Genomic DNA, 18784 nt, shown 5'->3' on the forward strand with positions numbered 1-18784 from the left:
ATGAAACAGAAGGAAAAATCTCAGAGAGATAAATCCTGTCCTGTTTAACAGTGGAGAAGGAGAAAAGCTAAATATTTTAGCCTGATTGAATTTTGTGACCTACTTACAATAAATTCCTAAGGCCAGGATTTGGTATTTCTAATGGATTCTGCCCTAAAGAGATGAAGATCTGGACAATGCCTAAAAAACATTCCCTAAACTCTTCCCATTGAGAAAGTAGCCTTGATTTATATTTCCCTTTTCACATAAATGTGTTTACTTAAGCTGGAGAATGACTTCATGTTGCTCTACTGTCTGGCTTACAATATATTCAGGGTCACCAACACACCCTTTCCTGGCCTATGACTTGTTTTCTTGTTTGTTTATATACTGCTTTGTTCCAATCATTGCCCTTTCATCTTTTTTATTGATTGACTTGTAAAATCTTCATCCTGCTTCCTGAGAGTTATGGTCCAGTCTTGTCACTAATTTTGCTTCCTTCCCACCGTCTTATGCAGCTACTTATTTATAATCGGTTACAACTCGAAGTGTAGGATAGCAGCAACAAGATAGTAATTTCAAGTATTTTTCTCAACTACACCACCTGCAAGAGACCTTCCCAAACAAAACATTTTTTTGACTTGAAGAAAGCAAATCAAATCAGTGCCAATCTTTGATAGTAGATTTTATCTTTAGAGTTCACAGAAACTTAATCACCATTTGTTTACCCCACTTTAAAGACAAAAGAAATTGAGGCTCATTTAAATGAAACCTTGCCCAAGTTCATTCATCCCCAGTTGAGTGGCCACTGTTTTGCACAGCACCAAGACTGAGCATCTTCTCAGTTCATGTAATTTACTGAGCATCTATTTTGTTATAATCACTGTTCCAGGTACTGGGAGTACAAAAAAGCAGAAGGTATAGCCCTACGTCTCTTAGTAGAAGCAGGTTATACACATGCGGAGCAAATACTTAATGAACATGACATACACACAGATGGACAAAATTACTAGCATGGATTATTGGTTAGATAAGATAGAGGTACTCATAGGGCCTTTCTTTCCATACTGTTTTAAGGCAGTTATAAGCAATATATTCACATCCACAAAATGTCTTCGAAATTGTAAGTCAATGTAAATTACTAAAGAGTTGGAATCAGGTGAGATCAGGGGTAAGTGATTGGCGGCAAACAATTTTAGAGCATGATCATTATAGACTGTTGGGGGATTCATAAGCAGACCCAGGTATGTTGATGAGGGGGTTGTTATGGAAACCCGCAGTTTTCTGGAGCATCTTCTGAAACTCGGAGAACATAGAGGTAAAGTGATGAGAGCTTTTGGCATCAGAGGGATCTGGATTCAAATTTTATTCTTCAGTTTGAGAAATAGATGATCTTAAACCTTTGCAAGCCTTGGTCTCCTCATGTATGCATTGGAGACAATGCCTACCTTCCCATGAGGATTAATGAGGTAAAGTTAGGGATGGAAACAGCTACTTATGTTAATAATACCATAAACCTCTGGTTCAGAAAGGTTCTCCAGGGCCTCAGAAACAAGTGATGTTGGCTGAGCAGTTCCACACTGCATAGTTACCCAAGAGGAATGGAAGTACTTGTCCACAAAAGACAGATGCAAGGATGTACAGGACAGCGTTATTTGCAGTAGCCCCGAGTATGAGAAAGTCTGTCTCCAAGTACAACTTGTGATCTATCTGTACAATGGAATACTATTTAGTGATTGAAAACAAAACAAACCATGAATGAGTCTCAGAAACATTATACTGAGTGAAAGGAACCAGACACTAAAGAGTACATTTGAAATTCAAGTAGAGATAGCTGATCTGTAACGATGGAAATCTGAACAGCAGTCAACTCTGGGAACAGGAAGAAAAAGTTCTCTCCCTTCCAGAGAACTTTCTGGACTGATGGATATAGTCCATATCTTGACTGAGATGTTGGTTACACAAAGGTGTACATTTATCAAATTCATTGAATTAGGCACTTAAAATCTATGCATTGTATTTACCTCAGTTAAAAAAAAATTGTTGGCCCAGGCAGAAATGTGGAAAAGGAGCCCACAACTTCCACTCATTCCCTGAAAGAGCAGAGAGAATTTCCTCTGCTGTAAACAAGCCATTTAAGAAAAAGGGAAGTAAATACATGCAGTAGTTGGAAGAAGAAAATTTCTGGAATTTCCTCTCCATTGAAGAAAGACAGTGAAATCCTTTATTCTCAGCTTTCAAACTCTACAGAAACAATAGTGTGGTCAAGTAAAAACAATTGCTATACTTATTAACTAGTTGCCAGACACTGGGACACAATTAGAATTAGCTGATGATTAAAAATGTTTCTAATAGAAAATTATAGCATATGGATCTTCCATATCCAAAATACTTTACTTTCCATGAGACAGAATTTTACAAGAAAGAAAAATTTGATTTTTAATTTAAATTTAGTTTTTAAAAATTAAAAATGAACACTGCCCAGTTTCAGCCCCTGGACGTCCTCTGAAACTCTAAATGAACTCCATTTCTGTAATGGGCAGCCAGTTAATAACACCTTATCTTCAGACTTAGAATTTGCCATAACGGCCATCAATAACTTATCTTCTAGTGACATTATTTTTGAAGCCTGCCATTTTAGCAATACCATGCTTAACCATTCACATTTAATTATAAACCTGAATTTCATCTCTACTGTAACTGTGTTATTGCTTAATCAAATTCAACAAAAATAATATGTCCACTGTTTAGAATTCCCACAAGAAATCTTGACAGTCTTTACGTCATCTTTAGGCATGTTTCACCTGGTGCTAGAAATGTAGTTCATGGCGTGGTTTTGGCCCTCAGTCATTGTTGCTCTTTCTATGTCCCAGCAGGGGTCTCTGCACTGGCCCAAAAATGTCAAGAAATATCAAAAGATAAAGTTATTTTCAAGGGCACACCCCCTGCGCCCCAAAAGAATGCAGCCTCTTTAAGCTAGGGTCCAGAGCTCATTCGTATGCCAGCTCCCATCAGTACACACTTTGACTAATTTTCCTCTGGAAGCAAGTACCAGAACCGAAATAGGAGTGTAAAAGAGAGCCACATATTGTAAGCATGGAAAACGGCACGGATTCCACTGAAAACACAAACAAGCAGCACCCAGTGCTGCCACACACCTCTGCTGCGAAGCTGACGGGGATTTAACACCTGATGAATTCGTAGCCCAGCCAAATGTGTGTGTTTCCAAAGAAGCCTTTTCATTTTCCTTCCCATCTAACACACAGCATATTAAAATCAGAGAAGCCCTTTCATCTTTGTAGGTATCACAGCAGCAAACTGATTTTAATGTCTTTTCCATGTGGGTCTACTTTTAACAATAAAGGGATCCCCAGGCGCACCCAGCTGCACAGCATTAGAGACAGAATCTGAAAAAAAAAAAAAAAAATGAGAATGCTTTAAGCTAATTTGTTCTTGCTAAAAAGACTATCCAGAATCTCCCTGCGTCTGTCTCAGGGCTTTGTTCACAGTCCTTGGAATGGCACTAAAAGGAAAGTGGTATCTGACAGGAAGGGAGAAACAAGCTGCTGGGACCTGCCTGATACCTGGCAAGGAAAGGATGCTGGCTGTGCACCTTGAGCCCCTTGCCACCAAACTCAGAGAGTTACTCCTTGGAAAACGGGATGCTGGTGTTAATTTATAGTTATCAAAGCAGCAACAAGTTGGCTTGATCTTATCAGATCAAAGATGTGTTTCATACTCCACTGGACTGAATTTTCTTTTTAACCTAGCCAACTCAGGCTCTCTTTGGTATGGAAGAATAAAACATAACAAATCACCCCAAGAAACTAAAGTTGGTTGGGAGACCACTGTATAGGAATTTGAGATCTAATCATGATGTGCTTGCTGTGTTTTCTACCTAGATACCCAATCATTATTATTTTCTACAGGCAGAAAAATAAAAGCGGTAGGCAAGGTGTTCCAGATGCTTACAGACCCCAAAACAGGTCACTCTCAGGGAAATTGTTTTTCCTCTCGTCAAAATAGTTTTGAGTAAAATAGCTACAGGGCGTCTGTCAATAGCCTTCCAACTAAGATATATCTTTTTGAAGCCTGGGTCTGGGAGGACTTTTAGTTTTCAAATAAATATATTTTTCAAAATTAAAATATTTTCAAGTAACAAGATAAAATAAGTATAAAGCAGGTTTCTCTTATAGCAAATAGTGGAAATGGTACTTTCCATGTAAGATATTTTGAGCTCTTTCTATGCTCTGTAACTGGATCCTAGTGAAAATCCTTATCACAGTGTTTAAACTCCGTGCTTCCACAGAAGGTAGCCCAAGTTTGATACCTGGTCACAAAGCTAAGATCCTGCAAGCCTCAGGGCACAGCCAAAAAAAACTTTTTAAAATAAAATTTTTTAAATGTAAAAAAAAAAAAAAAGGACAGGGGACTTCCCCAGTGGTCCAGTGGTTAAAAATCCACCTTGCAGTACAAGGACACCAGTTTGATCCCTGTTCCTGGCAGATCCCAGGCACCGCAGAACAACTAAGCCCATGGGCCACAACTACTGAGTCTGTGCTCTCGAGCCCACGAGCTGCAACTACTGAGGCTCATGCTCACCGGGAGCCTGTGCTCTGCAACAGCGTAAGCCTCCACAGTCAGAAGGTTGGGCACCATAACTAGAGAGTAGCCTCTGCTCCCTGCAACTAGAGAAAGCCCGCACACAGCAACAGAGACCCACCAAAGCCAAAAAATAAATAAATTCTTTTTTAAAAAGGGAAAGAAGAAAGAAAACAGTTGCTTAGAATCTTAAACTCAGGGTTGGAAAGGACCTCGACACACTTTTCTGTTGGCCATCCTTTTCCAGTTTCTGTCTGACAGGCAGAAGTGTACTGTGTTACTCCAAGGCTCTAACAATTACCAGGACCAGTGCCAGGCATTCAGTTTAGGATAACGCTTTTGAAGCACAGTCATGATCCTATATCTTGAACAGGCCCCTGCAAATGACACCCTTGAATGGCCACTTTCTAATTTAAGAACTTTGCATAAACTTCTAGGCCATTATTGTGTTGACAGTCTCCCTAAAATTCACCTTGATGAAGTTCATTTTGGCAGAGCATGCCGTTGCTACCAACAGTATTTCACTGCCATTAAAAGGAAACAGGCTTTGAAAAATGTTTAATTAAAGCCACTTGGTTTCAGTAATATACATGCATATAATTTAGAATATGCTATGTTATACCTAAATTGTTTTTGTAAGACTAACAAAACTTGACAAATGACTAACTTTAAAAGCATATAATTAAAATGTTACAGCTCAGTTGTGAGTGAACTGCCAGAGGGCGCCTGCCTGGGGATGTTTGTGACAGGCTAGGTGGGTTCCCAGCACCACCTGTGGACAACACACCTTAGCCTGGAGGGTTTTTTCTTCCCCCTAGGAGATGAATAAGCCCTTTTTGGAAACTAAAACCATAAAATTAAAATTATGAAGTAACTGCAAATATAAAAATTGGGATTTAAAAATTTTTTTAATAAATCAGAGTTTCTGGAATAACTATATAATAAGCATGCATTGCAGAAACATAAATATACCATTGGTAACTAATACGTAGTACTTGGCAAGTAAATTGCAAATTAAAAGTTTAGTAGAATCCAGTTAACACATTTGTAAATAATCTATAGGGCTGTTTCCTAAAATGAATAATAAATATTCCAAAAAGGATTTTTTTTCTCTCTTTTTTTTGGGGGGGAGGGCTCACAATAAAGACCTATTTCCTGGCATCATCAAAAAAAAGGAAGATTTGCCAAGACTAGAAAGCTTCTCCTTTGCCATGTAAAAGCCCTTTAGCTAAAGCTATAAATGTGGCATAGTAATGGACATTGTCATTTTCTGTCAAGCAAGGAGGACAGACTGGAAAATGAATTATGTTATAAACTGGAAAGTAGCTTCATTTTCATGGTAGCTGTCCCTCTTTAAAAATAACATCTCACAGCCTCCTAGAATTTCTGTTCACTTAGTCTGTATTTTCTATTATATAATAGTACATTTTGGAAAGATGACAGGGCTGAAAAGTGAATGGATATTTTTTCAGAACATTTTGCCTCTTTCGTCATCTAGAAGATGGCAATTTGTGGCTCCTTCTGAGTGATATTTCAGATTCTTGTCTGTAAAGTGCTCTGAGTGGCCTGAATTTATTAACCTAATAAGCCATATTGTTACTTAGGTGCCTGTGCCTGGTTAATAGTTGTTGCTGACAGACCAAGATAGTGAACAAAATAAGTCCTGCATGCCGGTTCTTGGCAGACTGGTAGTAAGTCATCTTCCCTCACCCGTGGGAGCTCCAGGACTTAGAGCTGGCTCAGAGGACCGCAGCCTGGGATTCAATCTGAGGTCCTGGGTTTGATTCCTCTGTGAGCCAATTCACTTGGCTCCATCCTTGAGCCCTGAATTGTGCCCTTGAGGCTAGTTGAACGTAGGCCCTTCGAATCTCTCAGGAAAGAGATGGTGGAGATCTGGTAGACTCATGTAGGACAAATCAGGTTCCCAAAGATTTGCCTTTCCCTCTGGCTTGGCCCAGGGGGATCAAGGTCAGTGTAAAAATATAATTATGAGAAAAACCAACTCAGATAAACAAGGTCCTACTGTATAACACAGGAAACTGTATTCAATATTCTGTGATAAAACATAATGGGAAAGAATATGAAAAAGAATGTATATGTAACTGAGTCACTTTCCTGTACTGCAGAAATTACACTGTAAATCAAGTATACTTCAGTGTTAAAAATAAAACCTCACAGTGTATGCCTGTGAAGTACTCTGAATGGCCTCAGTTTATTCAGTGTCAGAGCAACAGTATTGCTTTAACATGTTCATCTCCATAGTCTTTTGTGTTCAGTACGAATGCCCTCAGAATAGCCAAAAGAAGACTGACAAAGGAACTGGTAAAAGTAAATGTCTTAAGACTGGTGAAGCCTCAAACCACTCTAATAGTTGTTGCCAAGAAAGGATAGAGATTCTGTAACTTGGATGGAAGGGGATCTCTTTCACTTCCTGCTTCCCTTAAAGTGATGGTCAGAGAGCAACTCCCGCCCCTCCTCCACCTCAGGGCAGAGGATTCCTGGGAGAGTAGTGGGTGGTGCGCAGTTGTCGTTCCTTAACACCCCTGAATTTAGGAGATGCTTACTGCCCCAAACTTCCTGATGAAAGGAAGCAATGGAGAAAAAACATGGCATAAAATAGCATGAGATCTTAACACTGTGGAATTTTAGAACCAGAAATATGTGTCAAGGTCATCTTGGCTATTGCAATTTGTAAGTTATGACCAGCATTTTTTAATATAAGGAAAGAAAGAAATAGAAAATAGGGTGCTGCACAGTTAGTAAGGATAAATACTGTCTGAGGAAACTTTTAGTTTTGTGTGTATGTGAGTGTATGTTATTTTCTGAGTTGTGGTTTTTTTTCTTTGTTTTTACTGAATCATGGTCAGAAAATTTGAAATCCAGTTATCCAGATTCACCACTTCAAACAAGTGTAAAGTCCAAGGTCACGTGGCCAAATGGATCAAAAAAGTACCATGACCCAACCTGCCTGATTTCCAGTCCAGTGCTTATTCCTCACATTCCAGCCACAGCAAAATACCGAGTGTGTTCTGATCATCTGCTGTGTTGTAATCGTAGTTCTTTGTTCATGAGATTTCATCAAACCATAGCCATATGGTTCTTCTGGGCCTGCAGATCATGGAATGTTCCCAGACTTGCCATCCTCAGAAAGAACACAAAGTCCTTCACTAGAGCTTAGTCATAAAGAGGGGGGGAAAACCATGTTTCTGTGTGCTTTTGGGGGGGTAGAGATTTCTCTTTGATCAGTTATCCATCTTAGGCAGTAACTGAGCACCCAGCCTGCGACACCATCATGAGGTAACTCAGAGTGAAGTAAAGGTGGAAAGAGACGTAGTCTACACCCTGAGGGACTTGAGGGGAAAAGAGAAGAAACTGTGTCACAATGAAGATATGAGTGAGGAAGAATGTGGACAGGAAAGCAGGCTCTTTTGTCGAGAGGGTGTGGTCTGGAACGGCTTCTGAAGGTGACCTCCCAGCAGAGACGCTTTTGCATTTGGATGAGAACCTCGCCAAGTGCAGGCTTGATCTCCCTTCACAGAAGGCCATTCCCCCTCCCCTCCGCTTTTCTCCTGTCCCTATTTTTCAGCTAAATCAGAACCCAGGGGTTTCTAGACAGGTGTTTTCCCTTGGCCCCTTCCTGCGGTAGGTGAAAATGATGTCTTCCAAGTATTGCAGGAGCAGGTACCACCACCTACCTCTCTGGGTCCCATTAAAGCTGAGGTGAAAATAGTTGTGAGCTCCTCTGGGTTTTAGCACTGTGAATCTCTGGTATTTTTGGAAGCATTTTACCCCATACCCAGTTCAGACCATTGTGTCTTTACTCATTCACTTCCAGAGATTCAAAGTTGCTGAGAAAGCTGAAATGATTGCTGTAAAAGCAGACAGATGGCCAGTGTTTCCCTGTCCTTAGTGAAGGTACTGCTCTCTCAGTCATAGCTCTGGGCAGGCTTCATTCTTTGTTCTCCCCCAGCACCCCAAGTTGATCTCTCTCACTAGCACTCTTGTTCCCATTTCCTGTCCTTGTTTTGACAGGGAGGAAAGTAAACGTAGCCAGTGATAAAGCCAGGAGTGTGGCTTTCCAACCACAGCCTCTGCCAGAGGCTGGCGCCCTCCCGGTAGCCTACCCTCTGAATGGTAATTAGCTGGATGGGAATTTTCACAGGGGCCTCCCCCCGGAGCAATTTTGCCAAAGAGTAACCCTCTTGTCTAGACCGTACAAACCCATAAAGTCATCAGCTAGCTGGGATTTCCAAGCTACAGAGCAGTAATAGAAAAGCCTGCCTCTAGCCTTGGAGGGTTTTTCAGTATAGAGTGCTCATTGTGGAAACCTGCCCTTCACACAAGTGCACAGACCTCTATCTGAGAAGGGGGATGGAAGGTCACCCCCCGCCTCCATCATCCCCAGGAAGACACCCGCTCCGCATCTCTGCTGTGTTGGAATCTACTCGCACCTTACATTTTAAACCCAGGACACTCTCCTGGCTTTTATTTGTGCAGTTGGTTTTTGAGAACAGTCCAGCTGTGCCTTTTAGTTTCTTACTTGCCAAAGCTAATTATTAATTAGTATAAAAGCACTTTAATACTTGGCATTTGAAGAAACTAGGCTGCTGTCACTTACCCAGAGAGCAATGAAAAGAATTCAGACTTCAAATCCAGTGCTCTACCATTTTCAGGACTTCGCCAAGTGTTGATAGCTCTTACGACAACAGCATTGATGAGACTAGAAAATGGAAACACATGCTTTGGAGGGGGTGGTGCAGAACGGACAGGGGGTGTCCTGAGCCCCCTCAGATCTCTCCTAAGCCTAGGTGTAACTGAACTCTATCGAATCCTGTGCAGTTGGTTTTTCAGAAACAGGGTTAAAACAGATTACCTAAGGAGGAAAGCAAATTCAAAGATACGATTTATGGAAAGAAAAGTCAGTTACGGAAGCAGATAGAAGAGAGCTCCTCAGGTGTCTCCGCCAGCCTGGTGAGGGTTAGCTGAGGGTTAGGTGAGGATTAGAGTTAGCTCTGTGTGCCCGCCTGGAGGAGTAAGAATGTGATGTCAGTCACTGCATCAGGACGCCTAGAATGGGCTCGTGCTTCGTGTGCGTGCTCAGTTTCTCTGTCATGTCCAGCTCTGTGCAACCCAACAGACTGTAGCCCACCAGGCTCCTCTGGCCATGGGATTATCCAGCCATGAATACTGGAGTGGGTTGTCATTTCCTCCTCCAGGGGATCTTCCTGACTCCTGGCTGCTTTGCCAAGCATGTTATTCACGTTCCCATTTTATATATGAATGGAAACCAGAAGTTCAGAGATGTTAACTGACTTACCCGAGGGCACATGGTAAAATTAGGTATCTGAATTTTAACCCAGGTCTGCCTTTCTCCAAAGCCCTCTCCTGTGGGCTGTCCTCTCTCTGACTCCTGACAATGTGATACAGGACTGTAATCCATGTACATGCCCTTCAGCAGTGCTAAGGACCTCCTTTGCTCCTAGACTATTATTTTTCTGGAGACAGATGATGAAATCCACACAGAATGCCAGGTTGCCCGTTAGAGTCAAGTTTGGTGTGTACACAGCCTTGGGGTAGGGAGTCACAGGAGGCTTTTTGGAGGGAATAGCCAATGTGAGTGTTAGGAATGAGTACCTCCTAGTCAGATGAAAAAGAAGAGGGTGCTTACACTGTTGGTGGGAATGCAAACTAGTACAGCCACTATGGAGAACAGTGTGGAGATTCCTCAAAAAATTGGAAATAGAACTGCCATATGATCCAGCAATCGCACTCCTGGGCATACACACCGAGGAAACCAGAATTGAAAGAGACACGTGTACCCCAATGTTCACTGCAGCACTGTTTATAATAGCCAGGACATGGAAGCAACCTAGATGTCCATCTGCAGACGAATGGATAAGAAAGCTTTGGTACATATACACAATGGAGTATTATTCATCCATTAAAAAGAATACATTTGAATCGGTTCTAATGAGGTGGATGAAACTGGAGCCTATTATACAGAGTGAAGTAAGCCAGAAAGAAAAACACCAATACAGTATACTAACGCATATATATGGAATTTAGAAAGATGCAAATGATAACCCTGTATACGAGACAGCAAAAGAGACACAGATGTATAGAACAGTCTTTGGGACTCTATGGGAGAGGGTGAGGGTGGGATGATTTGGGAGAATGGCATTGAAACACGTATGTTGTCATATGTGAAACGAATCACTAGTTCAGGGTCAATGCATGTTATAGGATGCTTGGGGCTAGCATGCGGGGATGACCCAGAGGGAAGATAAAGGGAGGAGGGAGGTGGGAGGGGGGTTCAGGAGGGGGAACTTATGTAAACCCGGGGCAAATTCATATCAATATATGGCAAAACCAACCAATATAATATTGTAAAATAATTTGCCTCCAATAAAAAATAAATTAATTACCTAAAAAAAAAAAAAGAGGAGGAGAATAAAGCAGATAATACACAAGGTAAAAAAAAAAGAAAAAGAAGAGGGTATATTCAGCTGACTGGTTCAAATGGGTGGGGAGAGAGAAAAATGCCCAGAAGACAAGAGTTTGCCCAGTTGTGTAATGTGAAGCTGTTGGAGGGTTTTAAGCAGGAGACTGTGTGGTTGGCTTTATATTTGTAAAAGATTATTCTGAGAGATGAATGAGTGTTGGGTATTTTTAAAAGATCATTCTGACAGATGAATGGATGTGGGGTGGGGATATCTACTGAAGCAGTAGGAGAGATGGCAGTAATGGGTGGACTCGGGATGCATTGGAAGAGAGCCTGGAGGACTTGCATGAGGATCCGGAGGAGGAAAGAGAGGCGTGACTCCTGGGTTCTTTGCTGGAACAGCTGAGTGGATGGTGGAACCGTTTCCTGGGTTGGGGGTTGGAGCACAGGAGCAGGTTTTCTAGGGTGGTGCACAAGCAAGAATTCTCCTTTAGAATCAGAAAAAAGAAAATGAAGTGTCTTGGTCATGTCTGACTCTTTTTGACCCCATGGACCAGGCTTCTCTGTCCATGGAATTCTCCAGGCAAGAATACTGGAATGGGTTGCCATTTCCTTCTCCAAGGGATCTTCCCGACCCAGCAGATTCTTTACTATCTGAGCTACTAGGGAAGCCCTTAGAATCAAAACATGACCTTAAATCACCCACCAACCGCCTTTGTCATGGTACGCTGTATTTCAGGAGTTCCCTGACTTTCTCAGTGACCTTGAAGCATCTTAAAGATATGGATTCCTGGTATCTTCCCTGGATTTCTTGAGCCAGATTCCAGAAATAGAGCCAGAAATTGACAGTTTTCAGCAGCTTCCAGGTAACTTTAGCACTGCCAGCCCACTGCTAGTTCAGGGACATCGTTTGCGAACCGCTGCTCCGTTTGCAACCTTTCATAGTTGCCAGGGCCAGTCGTGATGATCTGAAGGCCATTTGAGCAATATTGCTGCCCGGATGTAAAACCTGTGTTGCCCACACCATCTCTCCCATCTCTCCTTCCCCAGTGAATCACAAGCCACTTCCCCTGATAGGTCATTCTCAAACTACAGGTTTGCTGACTGGCCTGACTCAGGTTGTGCTGTCTTGATGATGTTCCCACAATGTCAGGCATATCCTAATAAGTGGGGAACCCTTGCAAGGGTAGTATTTCCCGAAATGACGGAAATGTTCCTGTATATTCATGTTTTTCCTAAGAACCCAAGACTCTGATATCTGTCTGAATAGTCTGGTCCTCATAAATCTGTGGGTTGGTTCTGGAAATCCCACAAGCCTGGGCTTTCTTGAGAGATTTATGACCCTTCCCGCACATCGGGGCCAGGAATAACATCACAGCTCCCTCAGCACTTCTGGTTTTCATCCCTAAGGGGGTGGCAAGGGAAGGGAAAGGTGAGCTGAATCAGTACCACTTTGAGAGAAGACTGTCCAGACTTATTTTCCAAAACCTCAGAAAAAGATCCATGTTTTGTTAAGTATATAACAGTGTTCTGCCCTCTCCACCCCTCTCCCTTGGGGTTTCCCTGGCCTCATCTCCTCTCCTGGGCTGGATTCTGTGGTGAGGGAGCTGGCTTGAGCCCACAGACACACTGCAAGATGGGGCCAATCCCCTCGAGCAGTGGCCTTAGACTTTAGCAGGCAAAGTGATGCTGAACTTTTAGATAAGCTCATTGACACTGTGTTTTCAGATTATTCCAAAATAATGTCATTTCATTTCCTCTCACCCTGACCAAGAAAAGGGACAAACTAAGATGGCCATTCCAATTATATTCCCACGCCTGGCAAATCTGTTTGACCAAATTACATGTTATGTTGATGGAAGGCAAGTATGACTGATTTTTAGTCCATATAATACTTGACCCAAAGTATCTGCATATACCTTAGCAGTATATCAGACAAGAATTTAAAAATGTTATACCAACTCTCTAGAAGGTAGATGAGCAGGGAGCTGGGTCTAAAATCTATGACTGGAAGATCCAGTGCTGAGGTCTGCAGGGGATGCAGAGATGAGTGAAAAAAGAGCATTGCCTTCAGGGAGATAAAAATCTAGTTGCAAAGGAAGATGAGTGTGCAAATAAAGTTCCTATCAGACCCTGAACCTGAGAGCCTTAAATTAACGTTCATAGTAGTCAAAGAAGTCACTTTCACTTGGCAACAATTCAGTTAGCATTTCATTACCTGGGGAAAGTCGCTTTGGAGCGAGGAGTTTAAGGATGAGTGCAGATAAGGGTTAGAGGGTGGGGGGGTGTGTATTCCAAGATCCCAGACCTAGCTGATGGTTTGGGGACCAGTGTTGGTTTCCACACCAATTTGATTGGTGTATTGGACCCACAGAGCATACATCTGGGTATAAGAACCTTAAATGCTAGGTTAAGGAATTTGTGTTTAATAGACTTGGCAATGGGAAAGCATTTTTAATAAGAGAGGCAACTCTTGCTATCAAACAAGAGTGATATTATGAGGCTCTTTGGGGGAATGTTAACTAAGCAGCAGAAGGAAGATGACTTGGAGGGCAAAGAGGCTGGGGACCGATCTATCAGGGAGGAGGTTTTTTTCAATAGCCAGGGTGAGGGTATGGAAATAGATTTGGTTTTCTTGATGAAGTTTCTGCATGTTGGATGGGAAATGACTTGATGTGGAAGACTTTCCAGCACTGTTCTGCGTCACCCATGAATCCCTCCCGGTTGATAGAAACCTGCCCACTCGCTCAACAGAAGTAAACCTCGCAGACATTGGAATGTTTATGTTCGGCCCAAAATGGCTCTGGTTTTTTACACAGCCGTAAAGTGTATTTAACTCCCAAATATAAAACACTTCTTGACTACTGTTTCATAGCTTCATAAAAGGGGCTCAATTGTGTAGGTGCTCTCTGTTGTCATCCCCTATCTTTCTACGCAAATCTGTTTCCTGAGATTGTTATTCTAGCGGAAAAAAAAAAATCCAACCCAGCATAAACTACCTTTTTTACAAGCAGCCGTAAGAAGCAAGCCCCAAAGACAATGAGGAGCCTCCATGTTTATATTTTTAACCCAACATTACAGCTCTAACGAGGAGGGATGCAAAATCGCTTTAATTATGAATGTTTTTCATTGTGGTTGTGAGTGTAAGTCAGTAACAGATGTTCATTTTCCCCCAGCTCGACTGTTTTTAATTCTTTCTTGAACATGAAGAGAGAAATCTTTAAACATGAGCCAAAGTTCAATTAACATCCCTGGCTGAGGGTGGAAAATGCCCGACTTTGTTTCTTTCTCGGCTGTATACCTGCTTTGGCTGCCTGTGCCACAGAGAACCAGGGGAAAGAGTCCAGCTGGCACAGGTTTTATGACTGCAAAGTTAATTTGCAGAATAAGCCTTGGGCGGGAGGGGTCTGTGCGACCTTTTATATATTTATTTATTGACTCTCTTTCAGGTATAAATAAAATTACACTGTAAAACACTGCAGCTTAATTGCAGGAAACTTTGTGCATTTTCTTGTTGTTGTAGTTCTGTGGGTGGTTAAGAGCCTGTGTTTTCTTTATATGGAGTTGTGGAAATCTCGTGTAAGAATATGTTTACAGCCAAGGTTGTGTGACTCGGTTTATCATGTTTTTCCTGTGCTCTGTGGAACAGACGGTTGTTCATTATTGAAAGACCTTTTTCTGCAACTCTCAGTGGTTGTGGGGGGAACATTTATATGAGAATGCAGAATGGCTTCCAGAGTCTGCGGCACTCTGACTCGAAGGCCTCAGCAGTACCCAGTGCCCTGATCTGACAGCACTTTGCTTTAGACCCTAGAGGTACCGATTTCGGCTGCATTTTCTGAAGTGCATCCTGCTGACAGAGCACGTGCCTGTGATGAGTTTCCATTTGATCATCTGAGGCAGAACCACAACTGCATGTGTTCATTCTGAAACCTACCCCAAAAGATTGGCACCGTCATATCATTTACATTTGTCGTTTCGCTTTCTAAACTTTCACCTTGTATTGGGTAGGCCCAAAAGTTTGTTAGGGTTTTTCTATGAGATGTTGTAGAAAACAAACTTTTTGGCCAACCCAGTATTTTATTTTGGAGAAGGAAATGGCAACCCACTCCAGTGTTCTTGCCTGGAGAATCCCAGGGATGGGGAAGCCTGGTGGGCTTCTGTCTATGGGGTCACACAGAGTCGGACACGACTGAAGTGACTTAGCAGCAGCAGTATTTTATTTGATTTACTGGCAGTGGGTGTAGGGAGCACCGCACAGCTTTTAGGATCTTAGTTCCCCAACCAGGGGTCAAACCCAGGCCCCCTGCAGTGCAAACATGGAGTTGTAATCACTGAACCACCAAGGAATTCCCCATTTTCACCTTTTAGAAAACATAGCCATGTGTTTCTCCTGGATGCTAAAACTTGAAAGTTATGCCTCTGAAGTTTTCTGAAAGGGCCTCTCATAAATGCAGAGTATGCAGGTTGCTTGCGTTCTGATGACGTTGCTCACGCCAGAGGTTTTCTTGTGTCTCCCCAAAGGTCCACTGAATATTATTAGTTCATTAATCCTCATTTAGGCCACTGGAAAATGCTTCCTTTATAGTCTGTGACAAGTGGATTATCCCATTAGGAAATCTGTGGATGACATATGGCTTATGGACTTGCAAAGGGTCATTGGTTTGTCTTTGGATAAAAAGGAACGTCCTCCTGATGGAGGAAAACCAATTCAAGGGAAGAAGTAGTTAGTAGACCTGAGTTGAAAAATGGTAGGTTGGCTAGGGTTGTAATAATCACATTTACAAACATCACCCTCCTTTGGCACACAGCACTGGCTGCCTCTCCAAAGTCGATGCGTATGCCTCTGGGCCAGGATGGATTTGAAAATGGATCATCTGGATTTAGTGCCGGCCACAAGGAGATCAATCCTGGGTGTTCATTGGAGGGACTGATGCTAAAGCTGAAACTGCAATACTTTGGCCACCTCATGCGACGAGTTGACTCACTGGAAAAGACTCTGATGCTCGGAAAGGTTGGGGGCGGGAGGAGAAGGGGATGACGGAGAATGAGATGGCTGGATGGCATCACCGACTCTGTGGACATGAGTTTGAGTGTACTCCGGGAGTTGGTGATAGACAGGGAGGCCTGGCATGCTGTGATTCATGGGGTCGCGGAGAGTCGGACACGACTGAGCGACTGAACTGAACTGAACAAATCAGACTCAATAACGGAGGAGTAGGAGGATGGGTCAGTAAAGCTGTTCAGTGGCGTGAGAACTTAGAATTGAACATTCTTACCTTCATCTTTCCCTTGACATTAGACTGACATTTAGAGAGAAGTGTGTCAACCTCCTACTCCTTGAATATTTGTGATTCTGCATCTGTGTATACAGATCATGGCTGGGGTTCATGTGGATTTGTCAAAACTACCTCAGAAGCATCAATAACAACCTATAGTTTCCAGAACTTGCTCTTTCAGTATCATGAATGGTGCCTGTGAAATGAGGGAAGTTTCTGTTGTCTGGCTTGCAAATGCTGGGTTTTCCATATATTTACTCAAGCAAGCCAGTGACAGGACATCAGCTTGGGGAGGTGGGGGGAGGAGTCCAGGACTTGGCTGTTGGAGTTTTGTCCCTGCCTGGACCTAAGTATGTGACCAAGGACAGGTCACCTCCCCCAGCCTCAGTGCATCTGTCCTCAGTGCTGTCCCCGTAACAGGGGAGATGGGCACAAAAGACCTGAGGTCTTTTCCAGGTATCCTTGCAAGGTATCCTTCTATGACCTAGCATTGACAGCTTATAAAGGTCAAGCGTGGGTGTTTTAAAGTCAGTCGGAAAGTAAGTATAGATGGTACACTCAGGACTTAGAGGTGTAGGAGAGAAGCTCAAAACAGTCCAGGCTCTTTGGGAACTTAAAGCAGAGCTGGAAGGCATTCACGAAGGGAGCAGGTAGAGACCAGAGCAAAGGGTGTAGGGCAGGAGCTGAGGGAGATGCTGAGTTAGGGCTGTGAAAACACCTCCTGCCATTCCCGAGGAGAGAAGCTGACGAGGGGTTGGGGTCGGGGGCTCTTTTAATGAGGCTAGAGGGCTGGGGCCAGCTTGTGGGGGGCCTCAGAAGACAAGATACAGAAATCCACAATAAAGTCTTCCTTTTGTTTGTGTAGAGGATCAGATCTTGGTACAGAAATACCATTTCCTAACTGTAAACATGAAATAAATGGCAAAAGGACAGTGAGATGGTATCTTATGTCACTGGGTTTCTATTTTTTGTTTTTTATGGACAAAGCCTTCTTCCTCCCACATGAAAATGGCAGGTGGGGCGTCTTCCTGACCTGCTCTGTCCTGAATCATTTTGGAAAATGGGCCAGAAGCAGTTCCTCAGCACCCACCCCCTCCATGGGATTTGCCCACAAGGAAGCGACCCAAACAGAAGCCTCTGCTGCAGTTTGATAGTCCGTCTTGGAGACTCTAGAGGGGAAGGGGAGGAGTCTGTTTATGCCACAGTTCTGCATGTCCACTTTGGTGCCTTCAAAATATAGCTGTCTAGGGGCTCAGAAATCTCTGGTCCATCCTCATGCATTATATTAAAACTTCCCATCCAGACCAGTCACAGGCAGTAACAGGCACAATAGAATTCAAACGCCTGATGATTTTGGAATCCAAACTGTAAATAGATCATCCATCACATTTCTATGTGAGTTTTGGCGAAGCAGACAGATCTTTTGTTACTTCTGTTGCAGCCTGTCCAGGGACCAGTAGGTGTGGTTTATTAAGCCAGAACTGTTCCTGTTTTCAGCTATCAATAGATGTCTAATAATAAACCCTTGTCTTGTTACTCAGCCATGGGAAAACATCTTGTTTATCACCACGTGGCACTTATATGGCATCGTTCGGTTAAGCATGACATACTTACTGTAAACACATTGAGAGGAAGCACTCTGCATGTGTAGGATTTCTATGCAACAATGCCTGTGTCCAGGGAACCCTGAAGTGACCCGGGGAGGGGCAAGGATGGAGCAAAGGAAGGAGCCCACCACCTCTGTTTTGGACAAGGAGGGAAGAGGTCGTGTGACCAGGTCTGTGCTGAGCTCGTCCTCTGCTGGGTACCGTGAGAAGCCTTTTCTGTGAGCTCTTTCCTCACCACACTGTCAGGCTGATCCTGCTGCAGGCCTCTTTGTTCAAGTAGGGTAACAGGGCTTAAAGGAGACTGGTACATTCCCTAGGATCCCACAAAGAGGATCTGAATTTTGGCTTCTGAGTCCAAGCAACCCTTCGCAGCCAGAGTTAATGCATACGACATCACAGCAACAGGGAGAACTCAAGACCACTTCTGAAGTCAGCTCTGACCAACCGAAAGGAAGCCAGCCTTCCAAGGATGTGGCATCGTGTCTTTGTCACAGAACATGGAAGCGTGGACGAGGACAGAGTAGCCAGGCCATGGCAGGCCACATTCTTGTCCAAAGTGAGAGCGTACAGGGGGATTGACCCACAGCAGCACACAGGGAAGGTGCATCAAGAGGAGAGTGAGCAGGTGGCCAACACACAGGCTCGAGCAGGCTGGGGGAGAGGCAGGAGGGCAGGAACCAGCCCCGTGTGAAACATGGGAACTGAGCCTGAGGGTCACGAACCCACGGGGCAGGAACCAGCCATGGGCGCAGGAGTGACAGTGGGCAGGGGAAACCAGGCAACTTCATAGTTAGTATTCTGAAAATACTAACAGAGTGCTGAGTGGAAGGTGCTGGTTTAAGCACTTACATCTGTGTTGATTCATTGAATTGTCT

General features: G+C 43.2%; 1 protein-coding gene across 1 annotated transcript in view; it reads left to right on the forward strand.

Annotated features, from left to right (window-relative positions):
- Positions 1–18784, forward strand: part of JAZF1 (JAZF zinc finger 1) — a 336014-nt gene that overhangs the window by 296190 nt on the left and 21040 nt on the right. The window lies entirely within an intron of this gene.

This window comes from Moschus berezovskii, chromosome 3 (assembly GCF_049115385.1).
Source record: "Moschus berezovskii isolate FMDL1 chromosome 3, NW_MosBer_1.0, whole genome shotgun sequence".
Lineage (NCBI taxonomy): Eukaryota > Metazoa > Chordata > Mammalia > Artiodactyla > Moschidae > Moschus > Moschus berezovskii.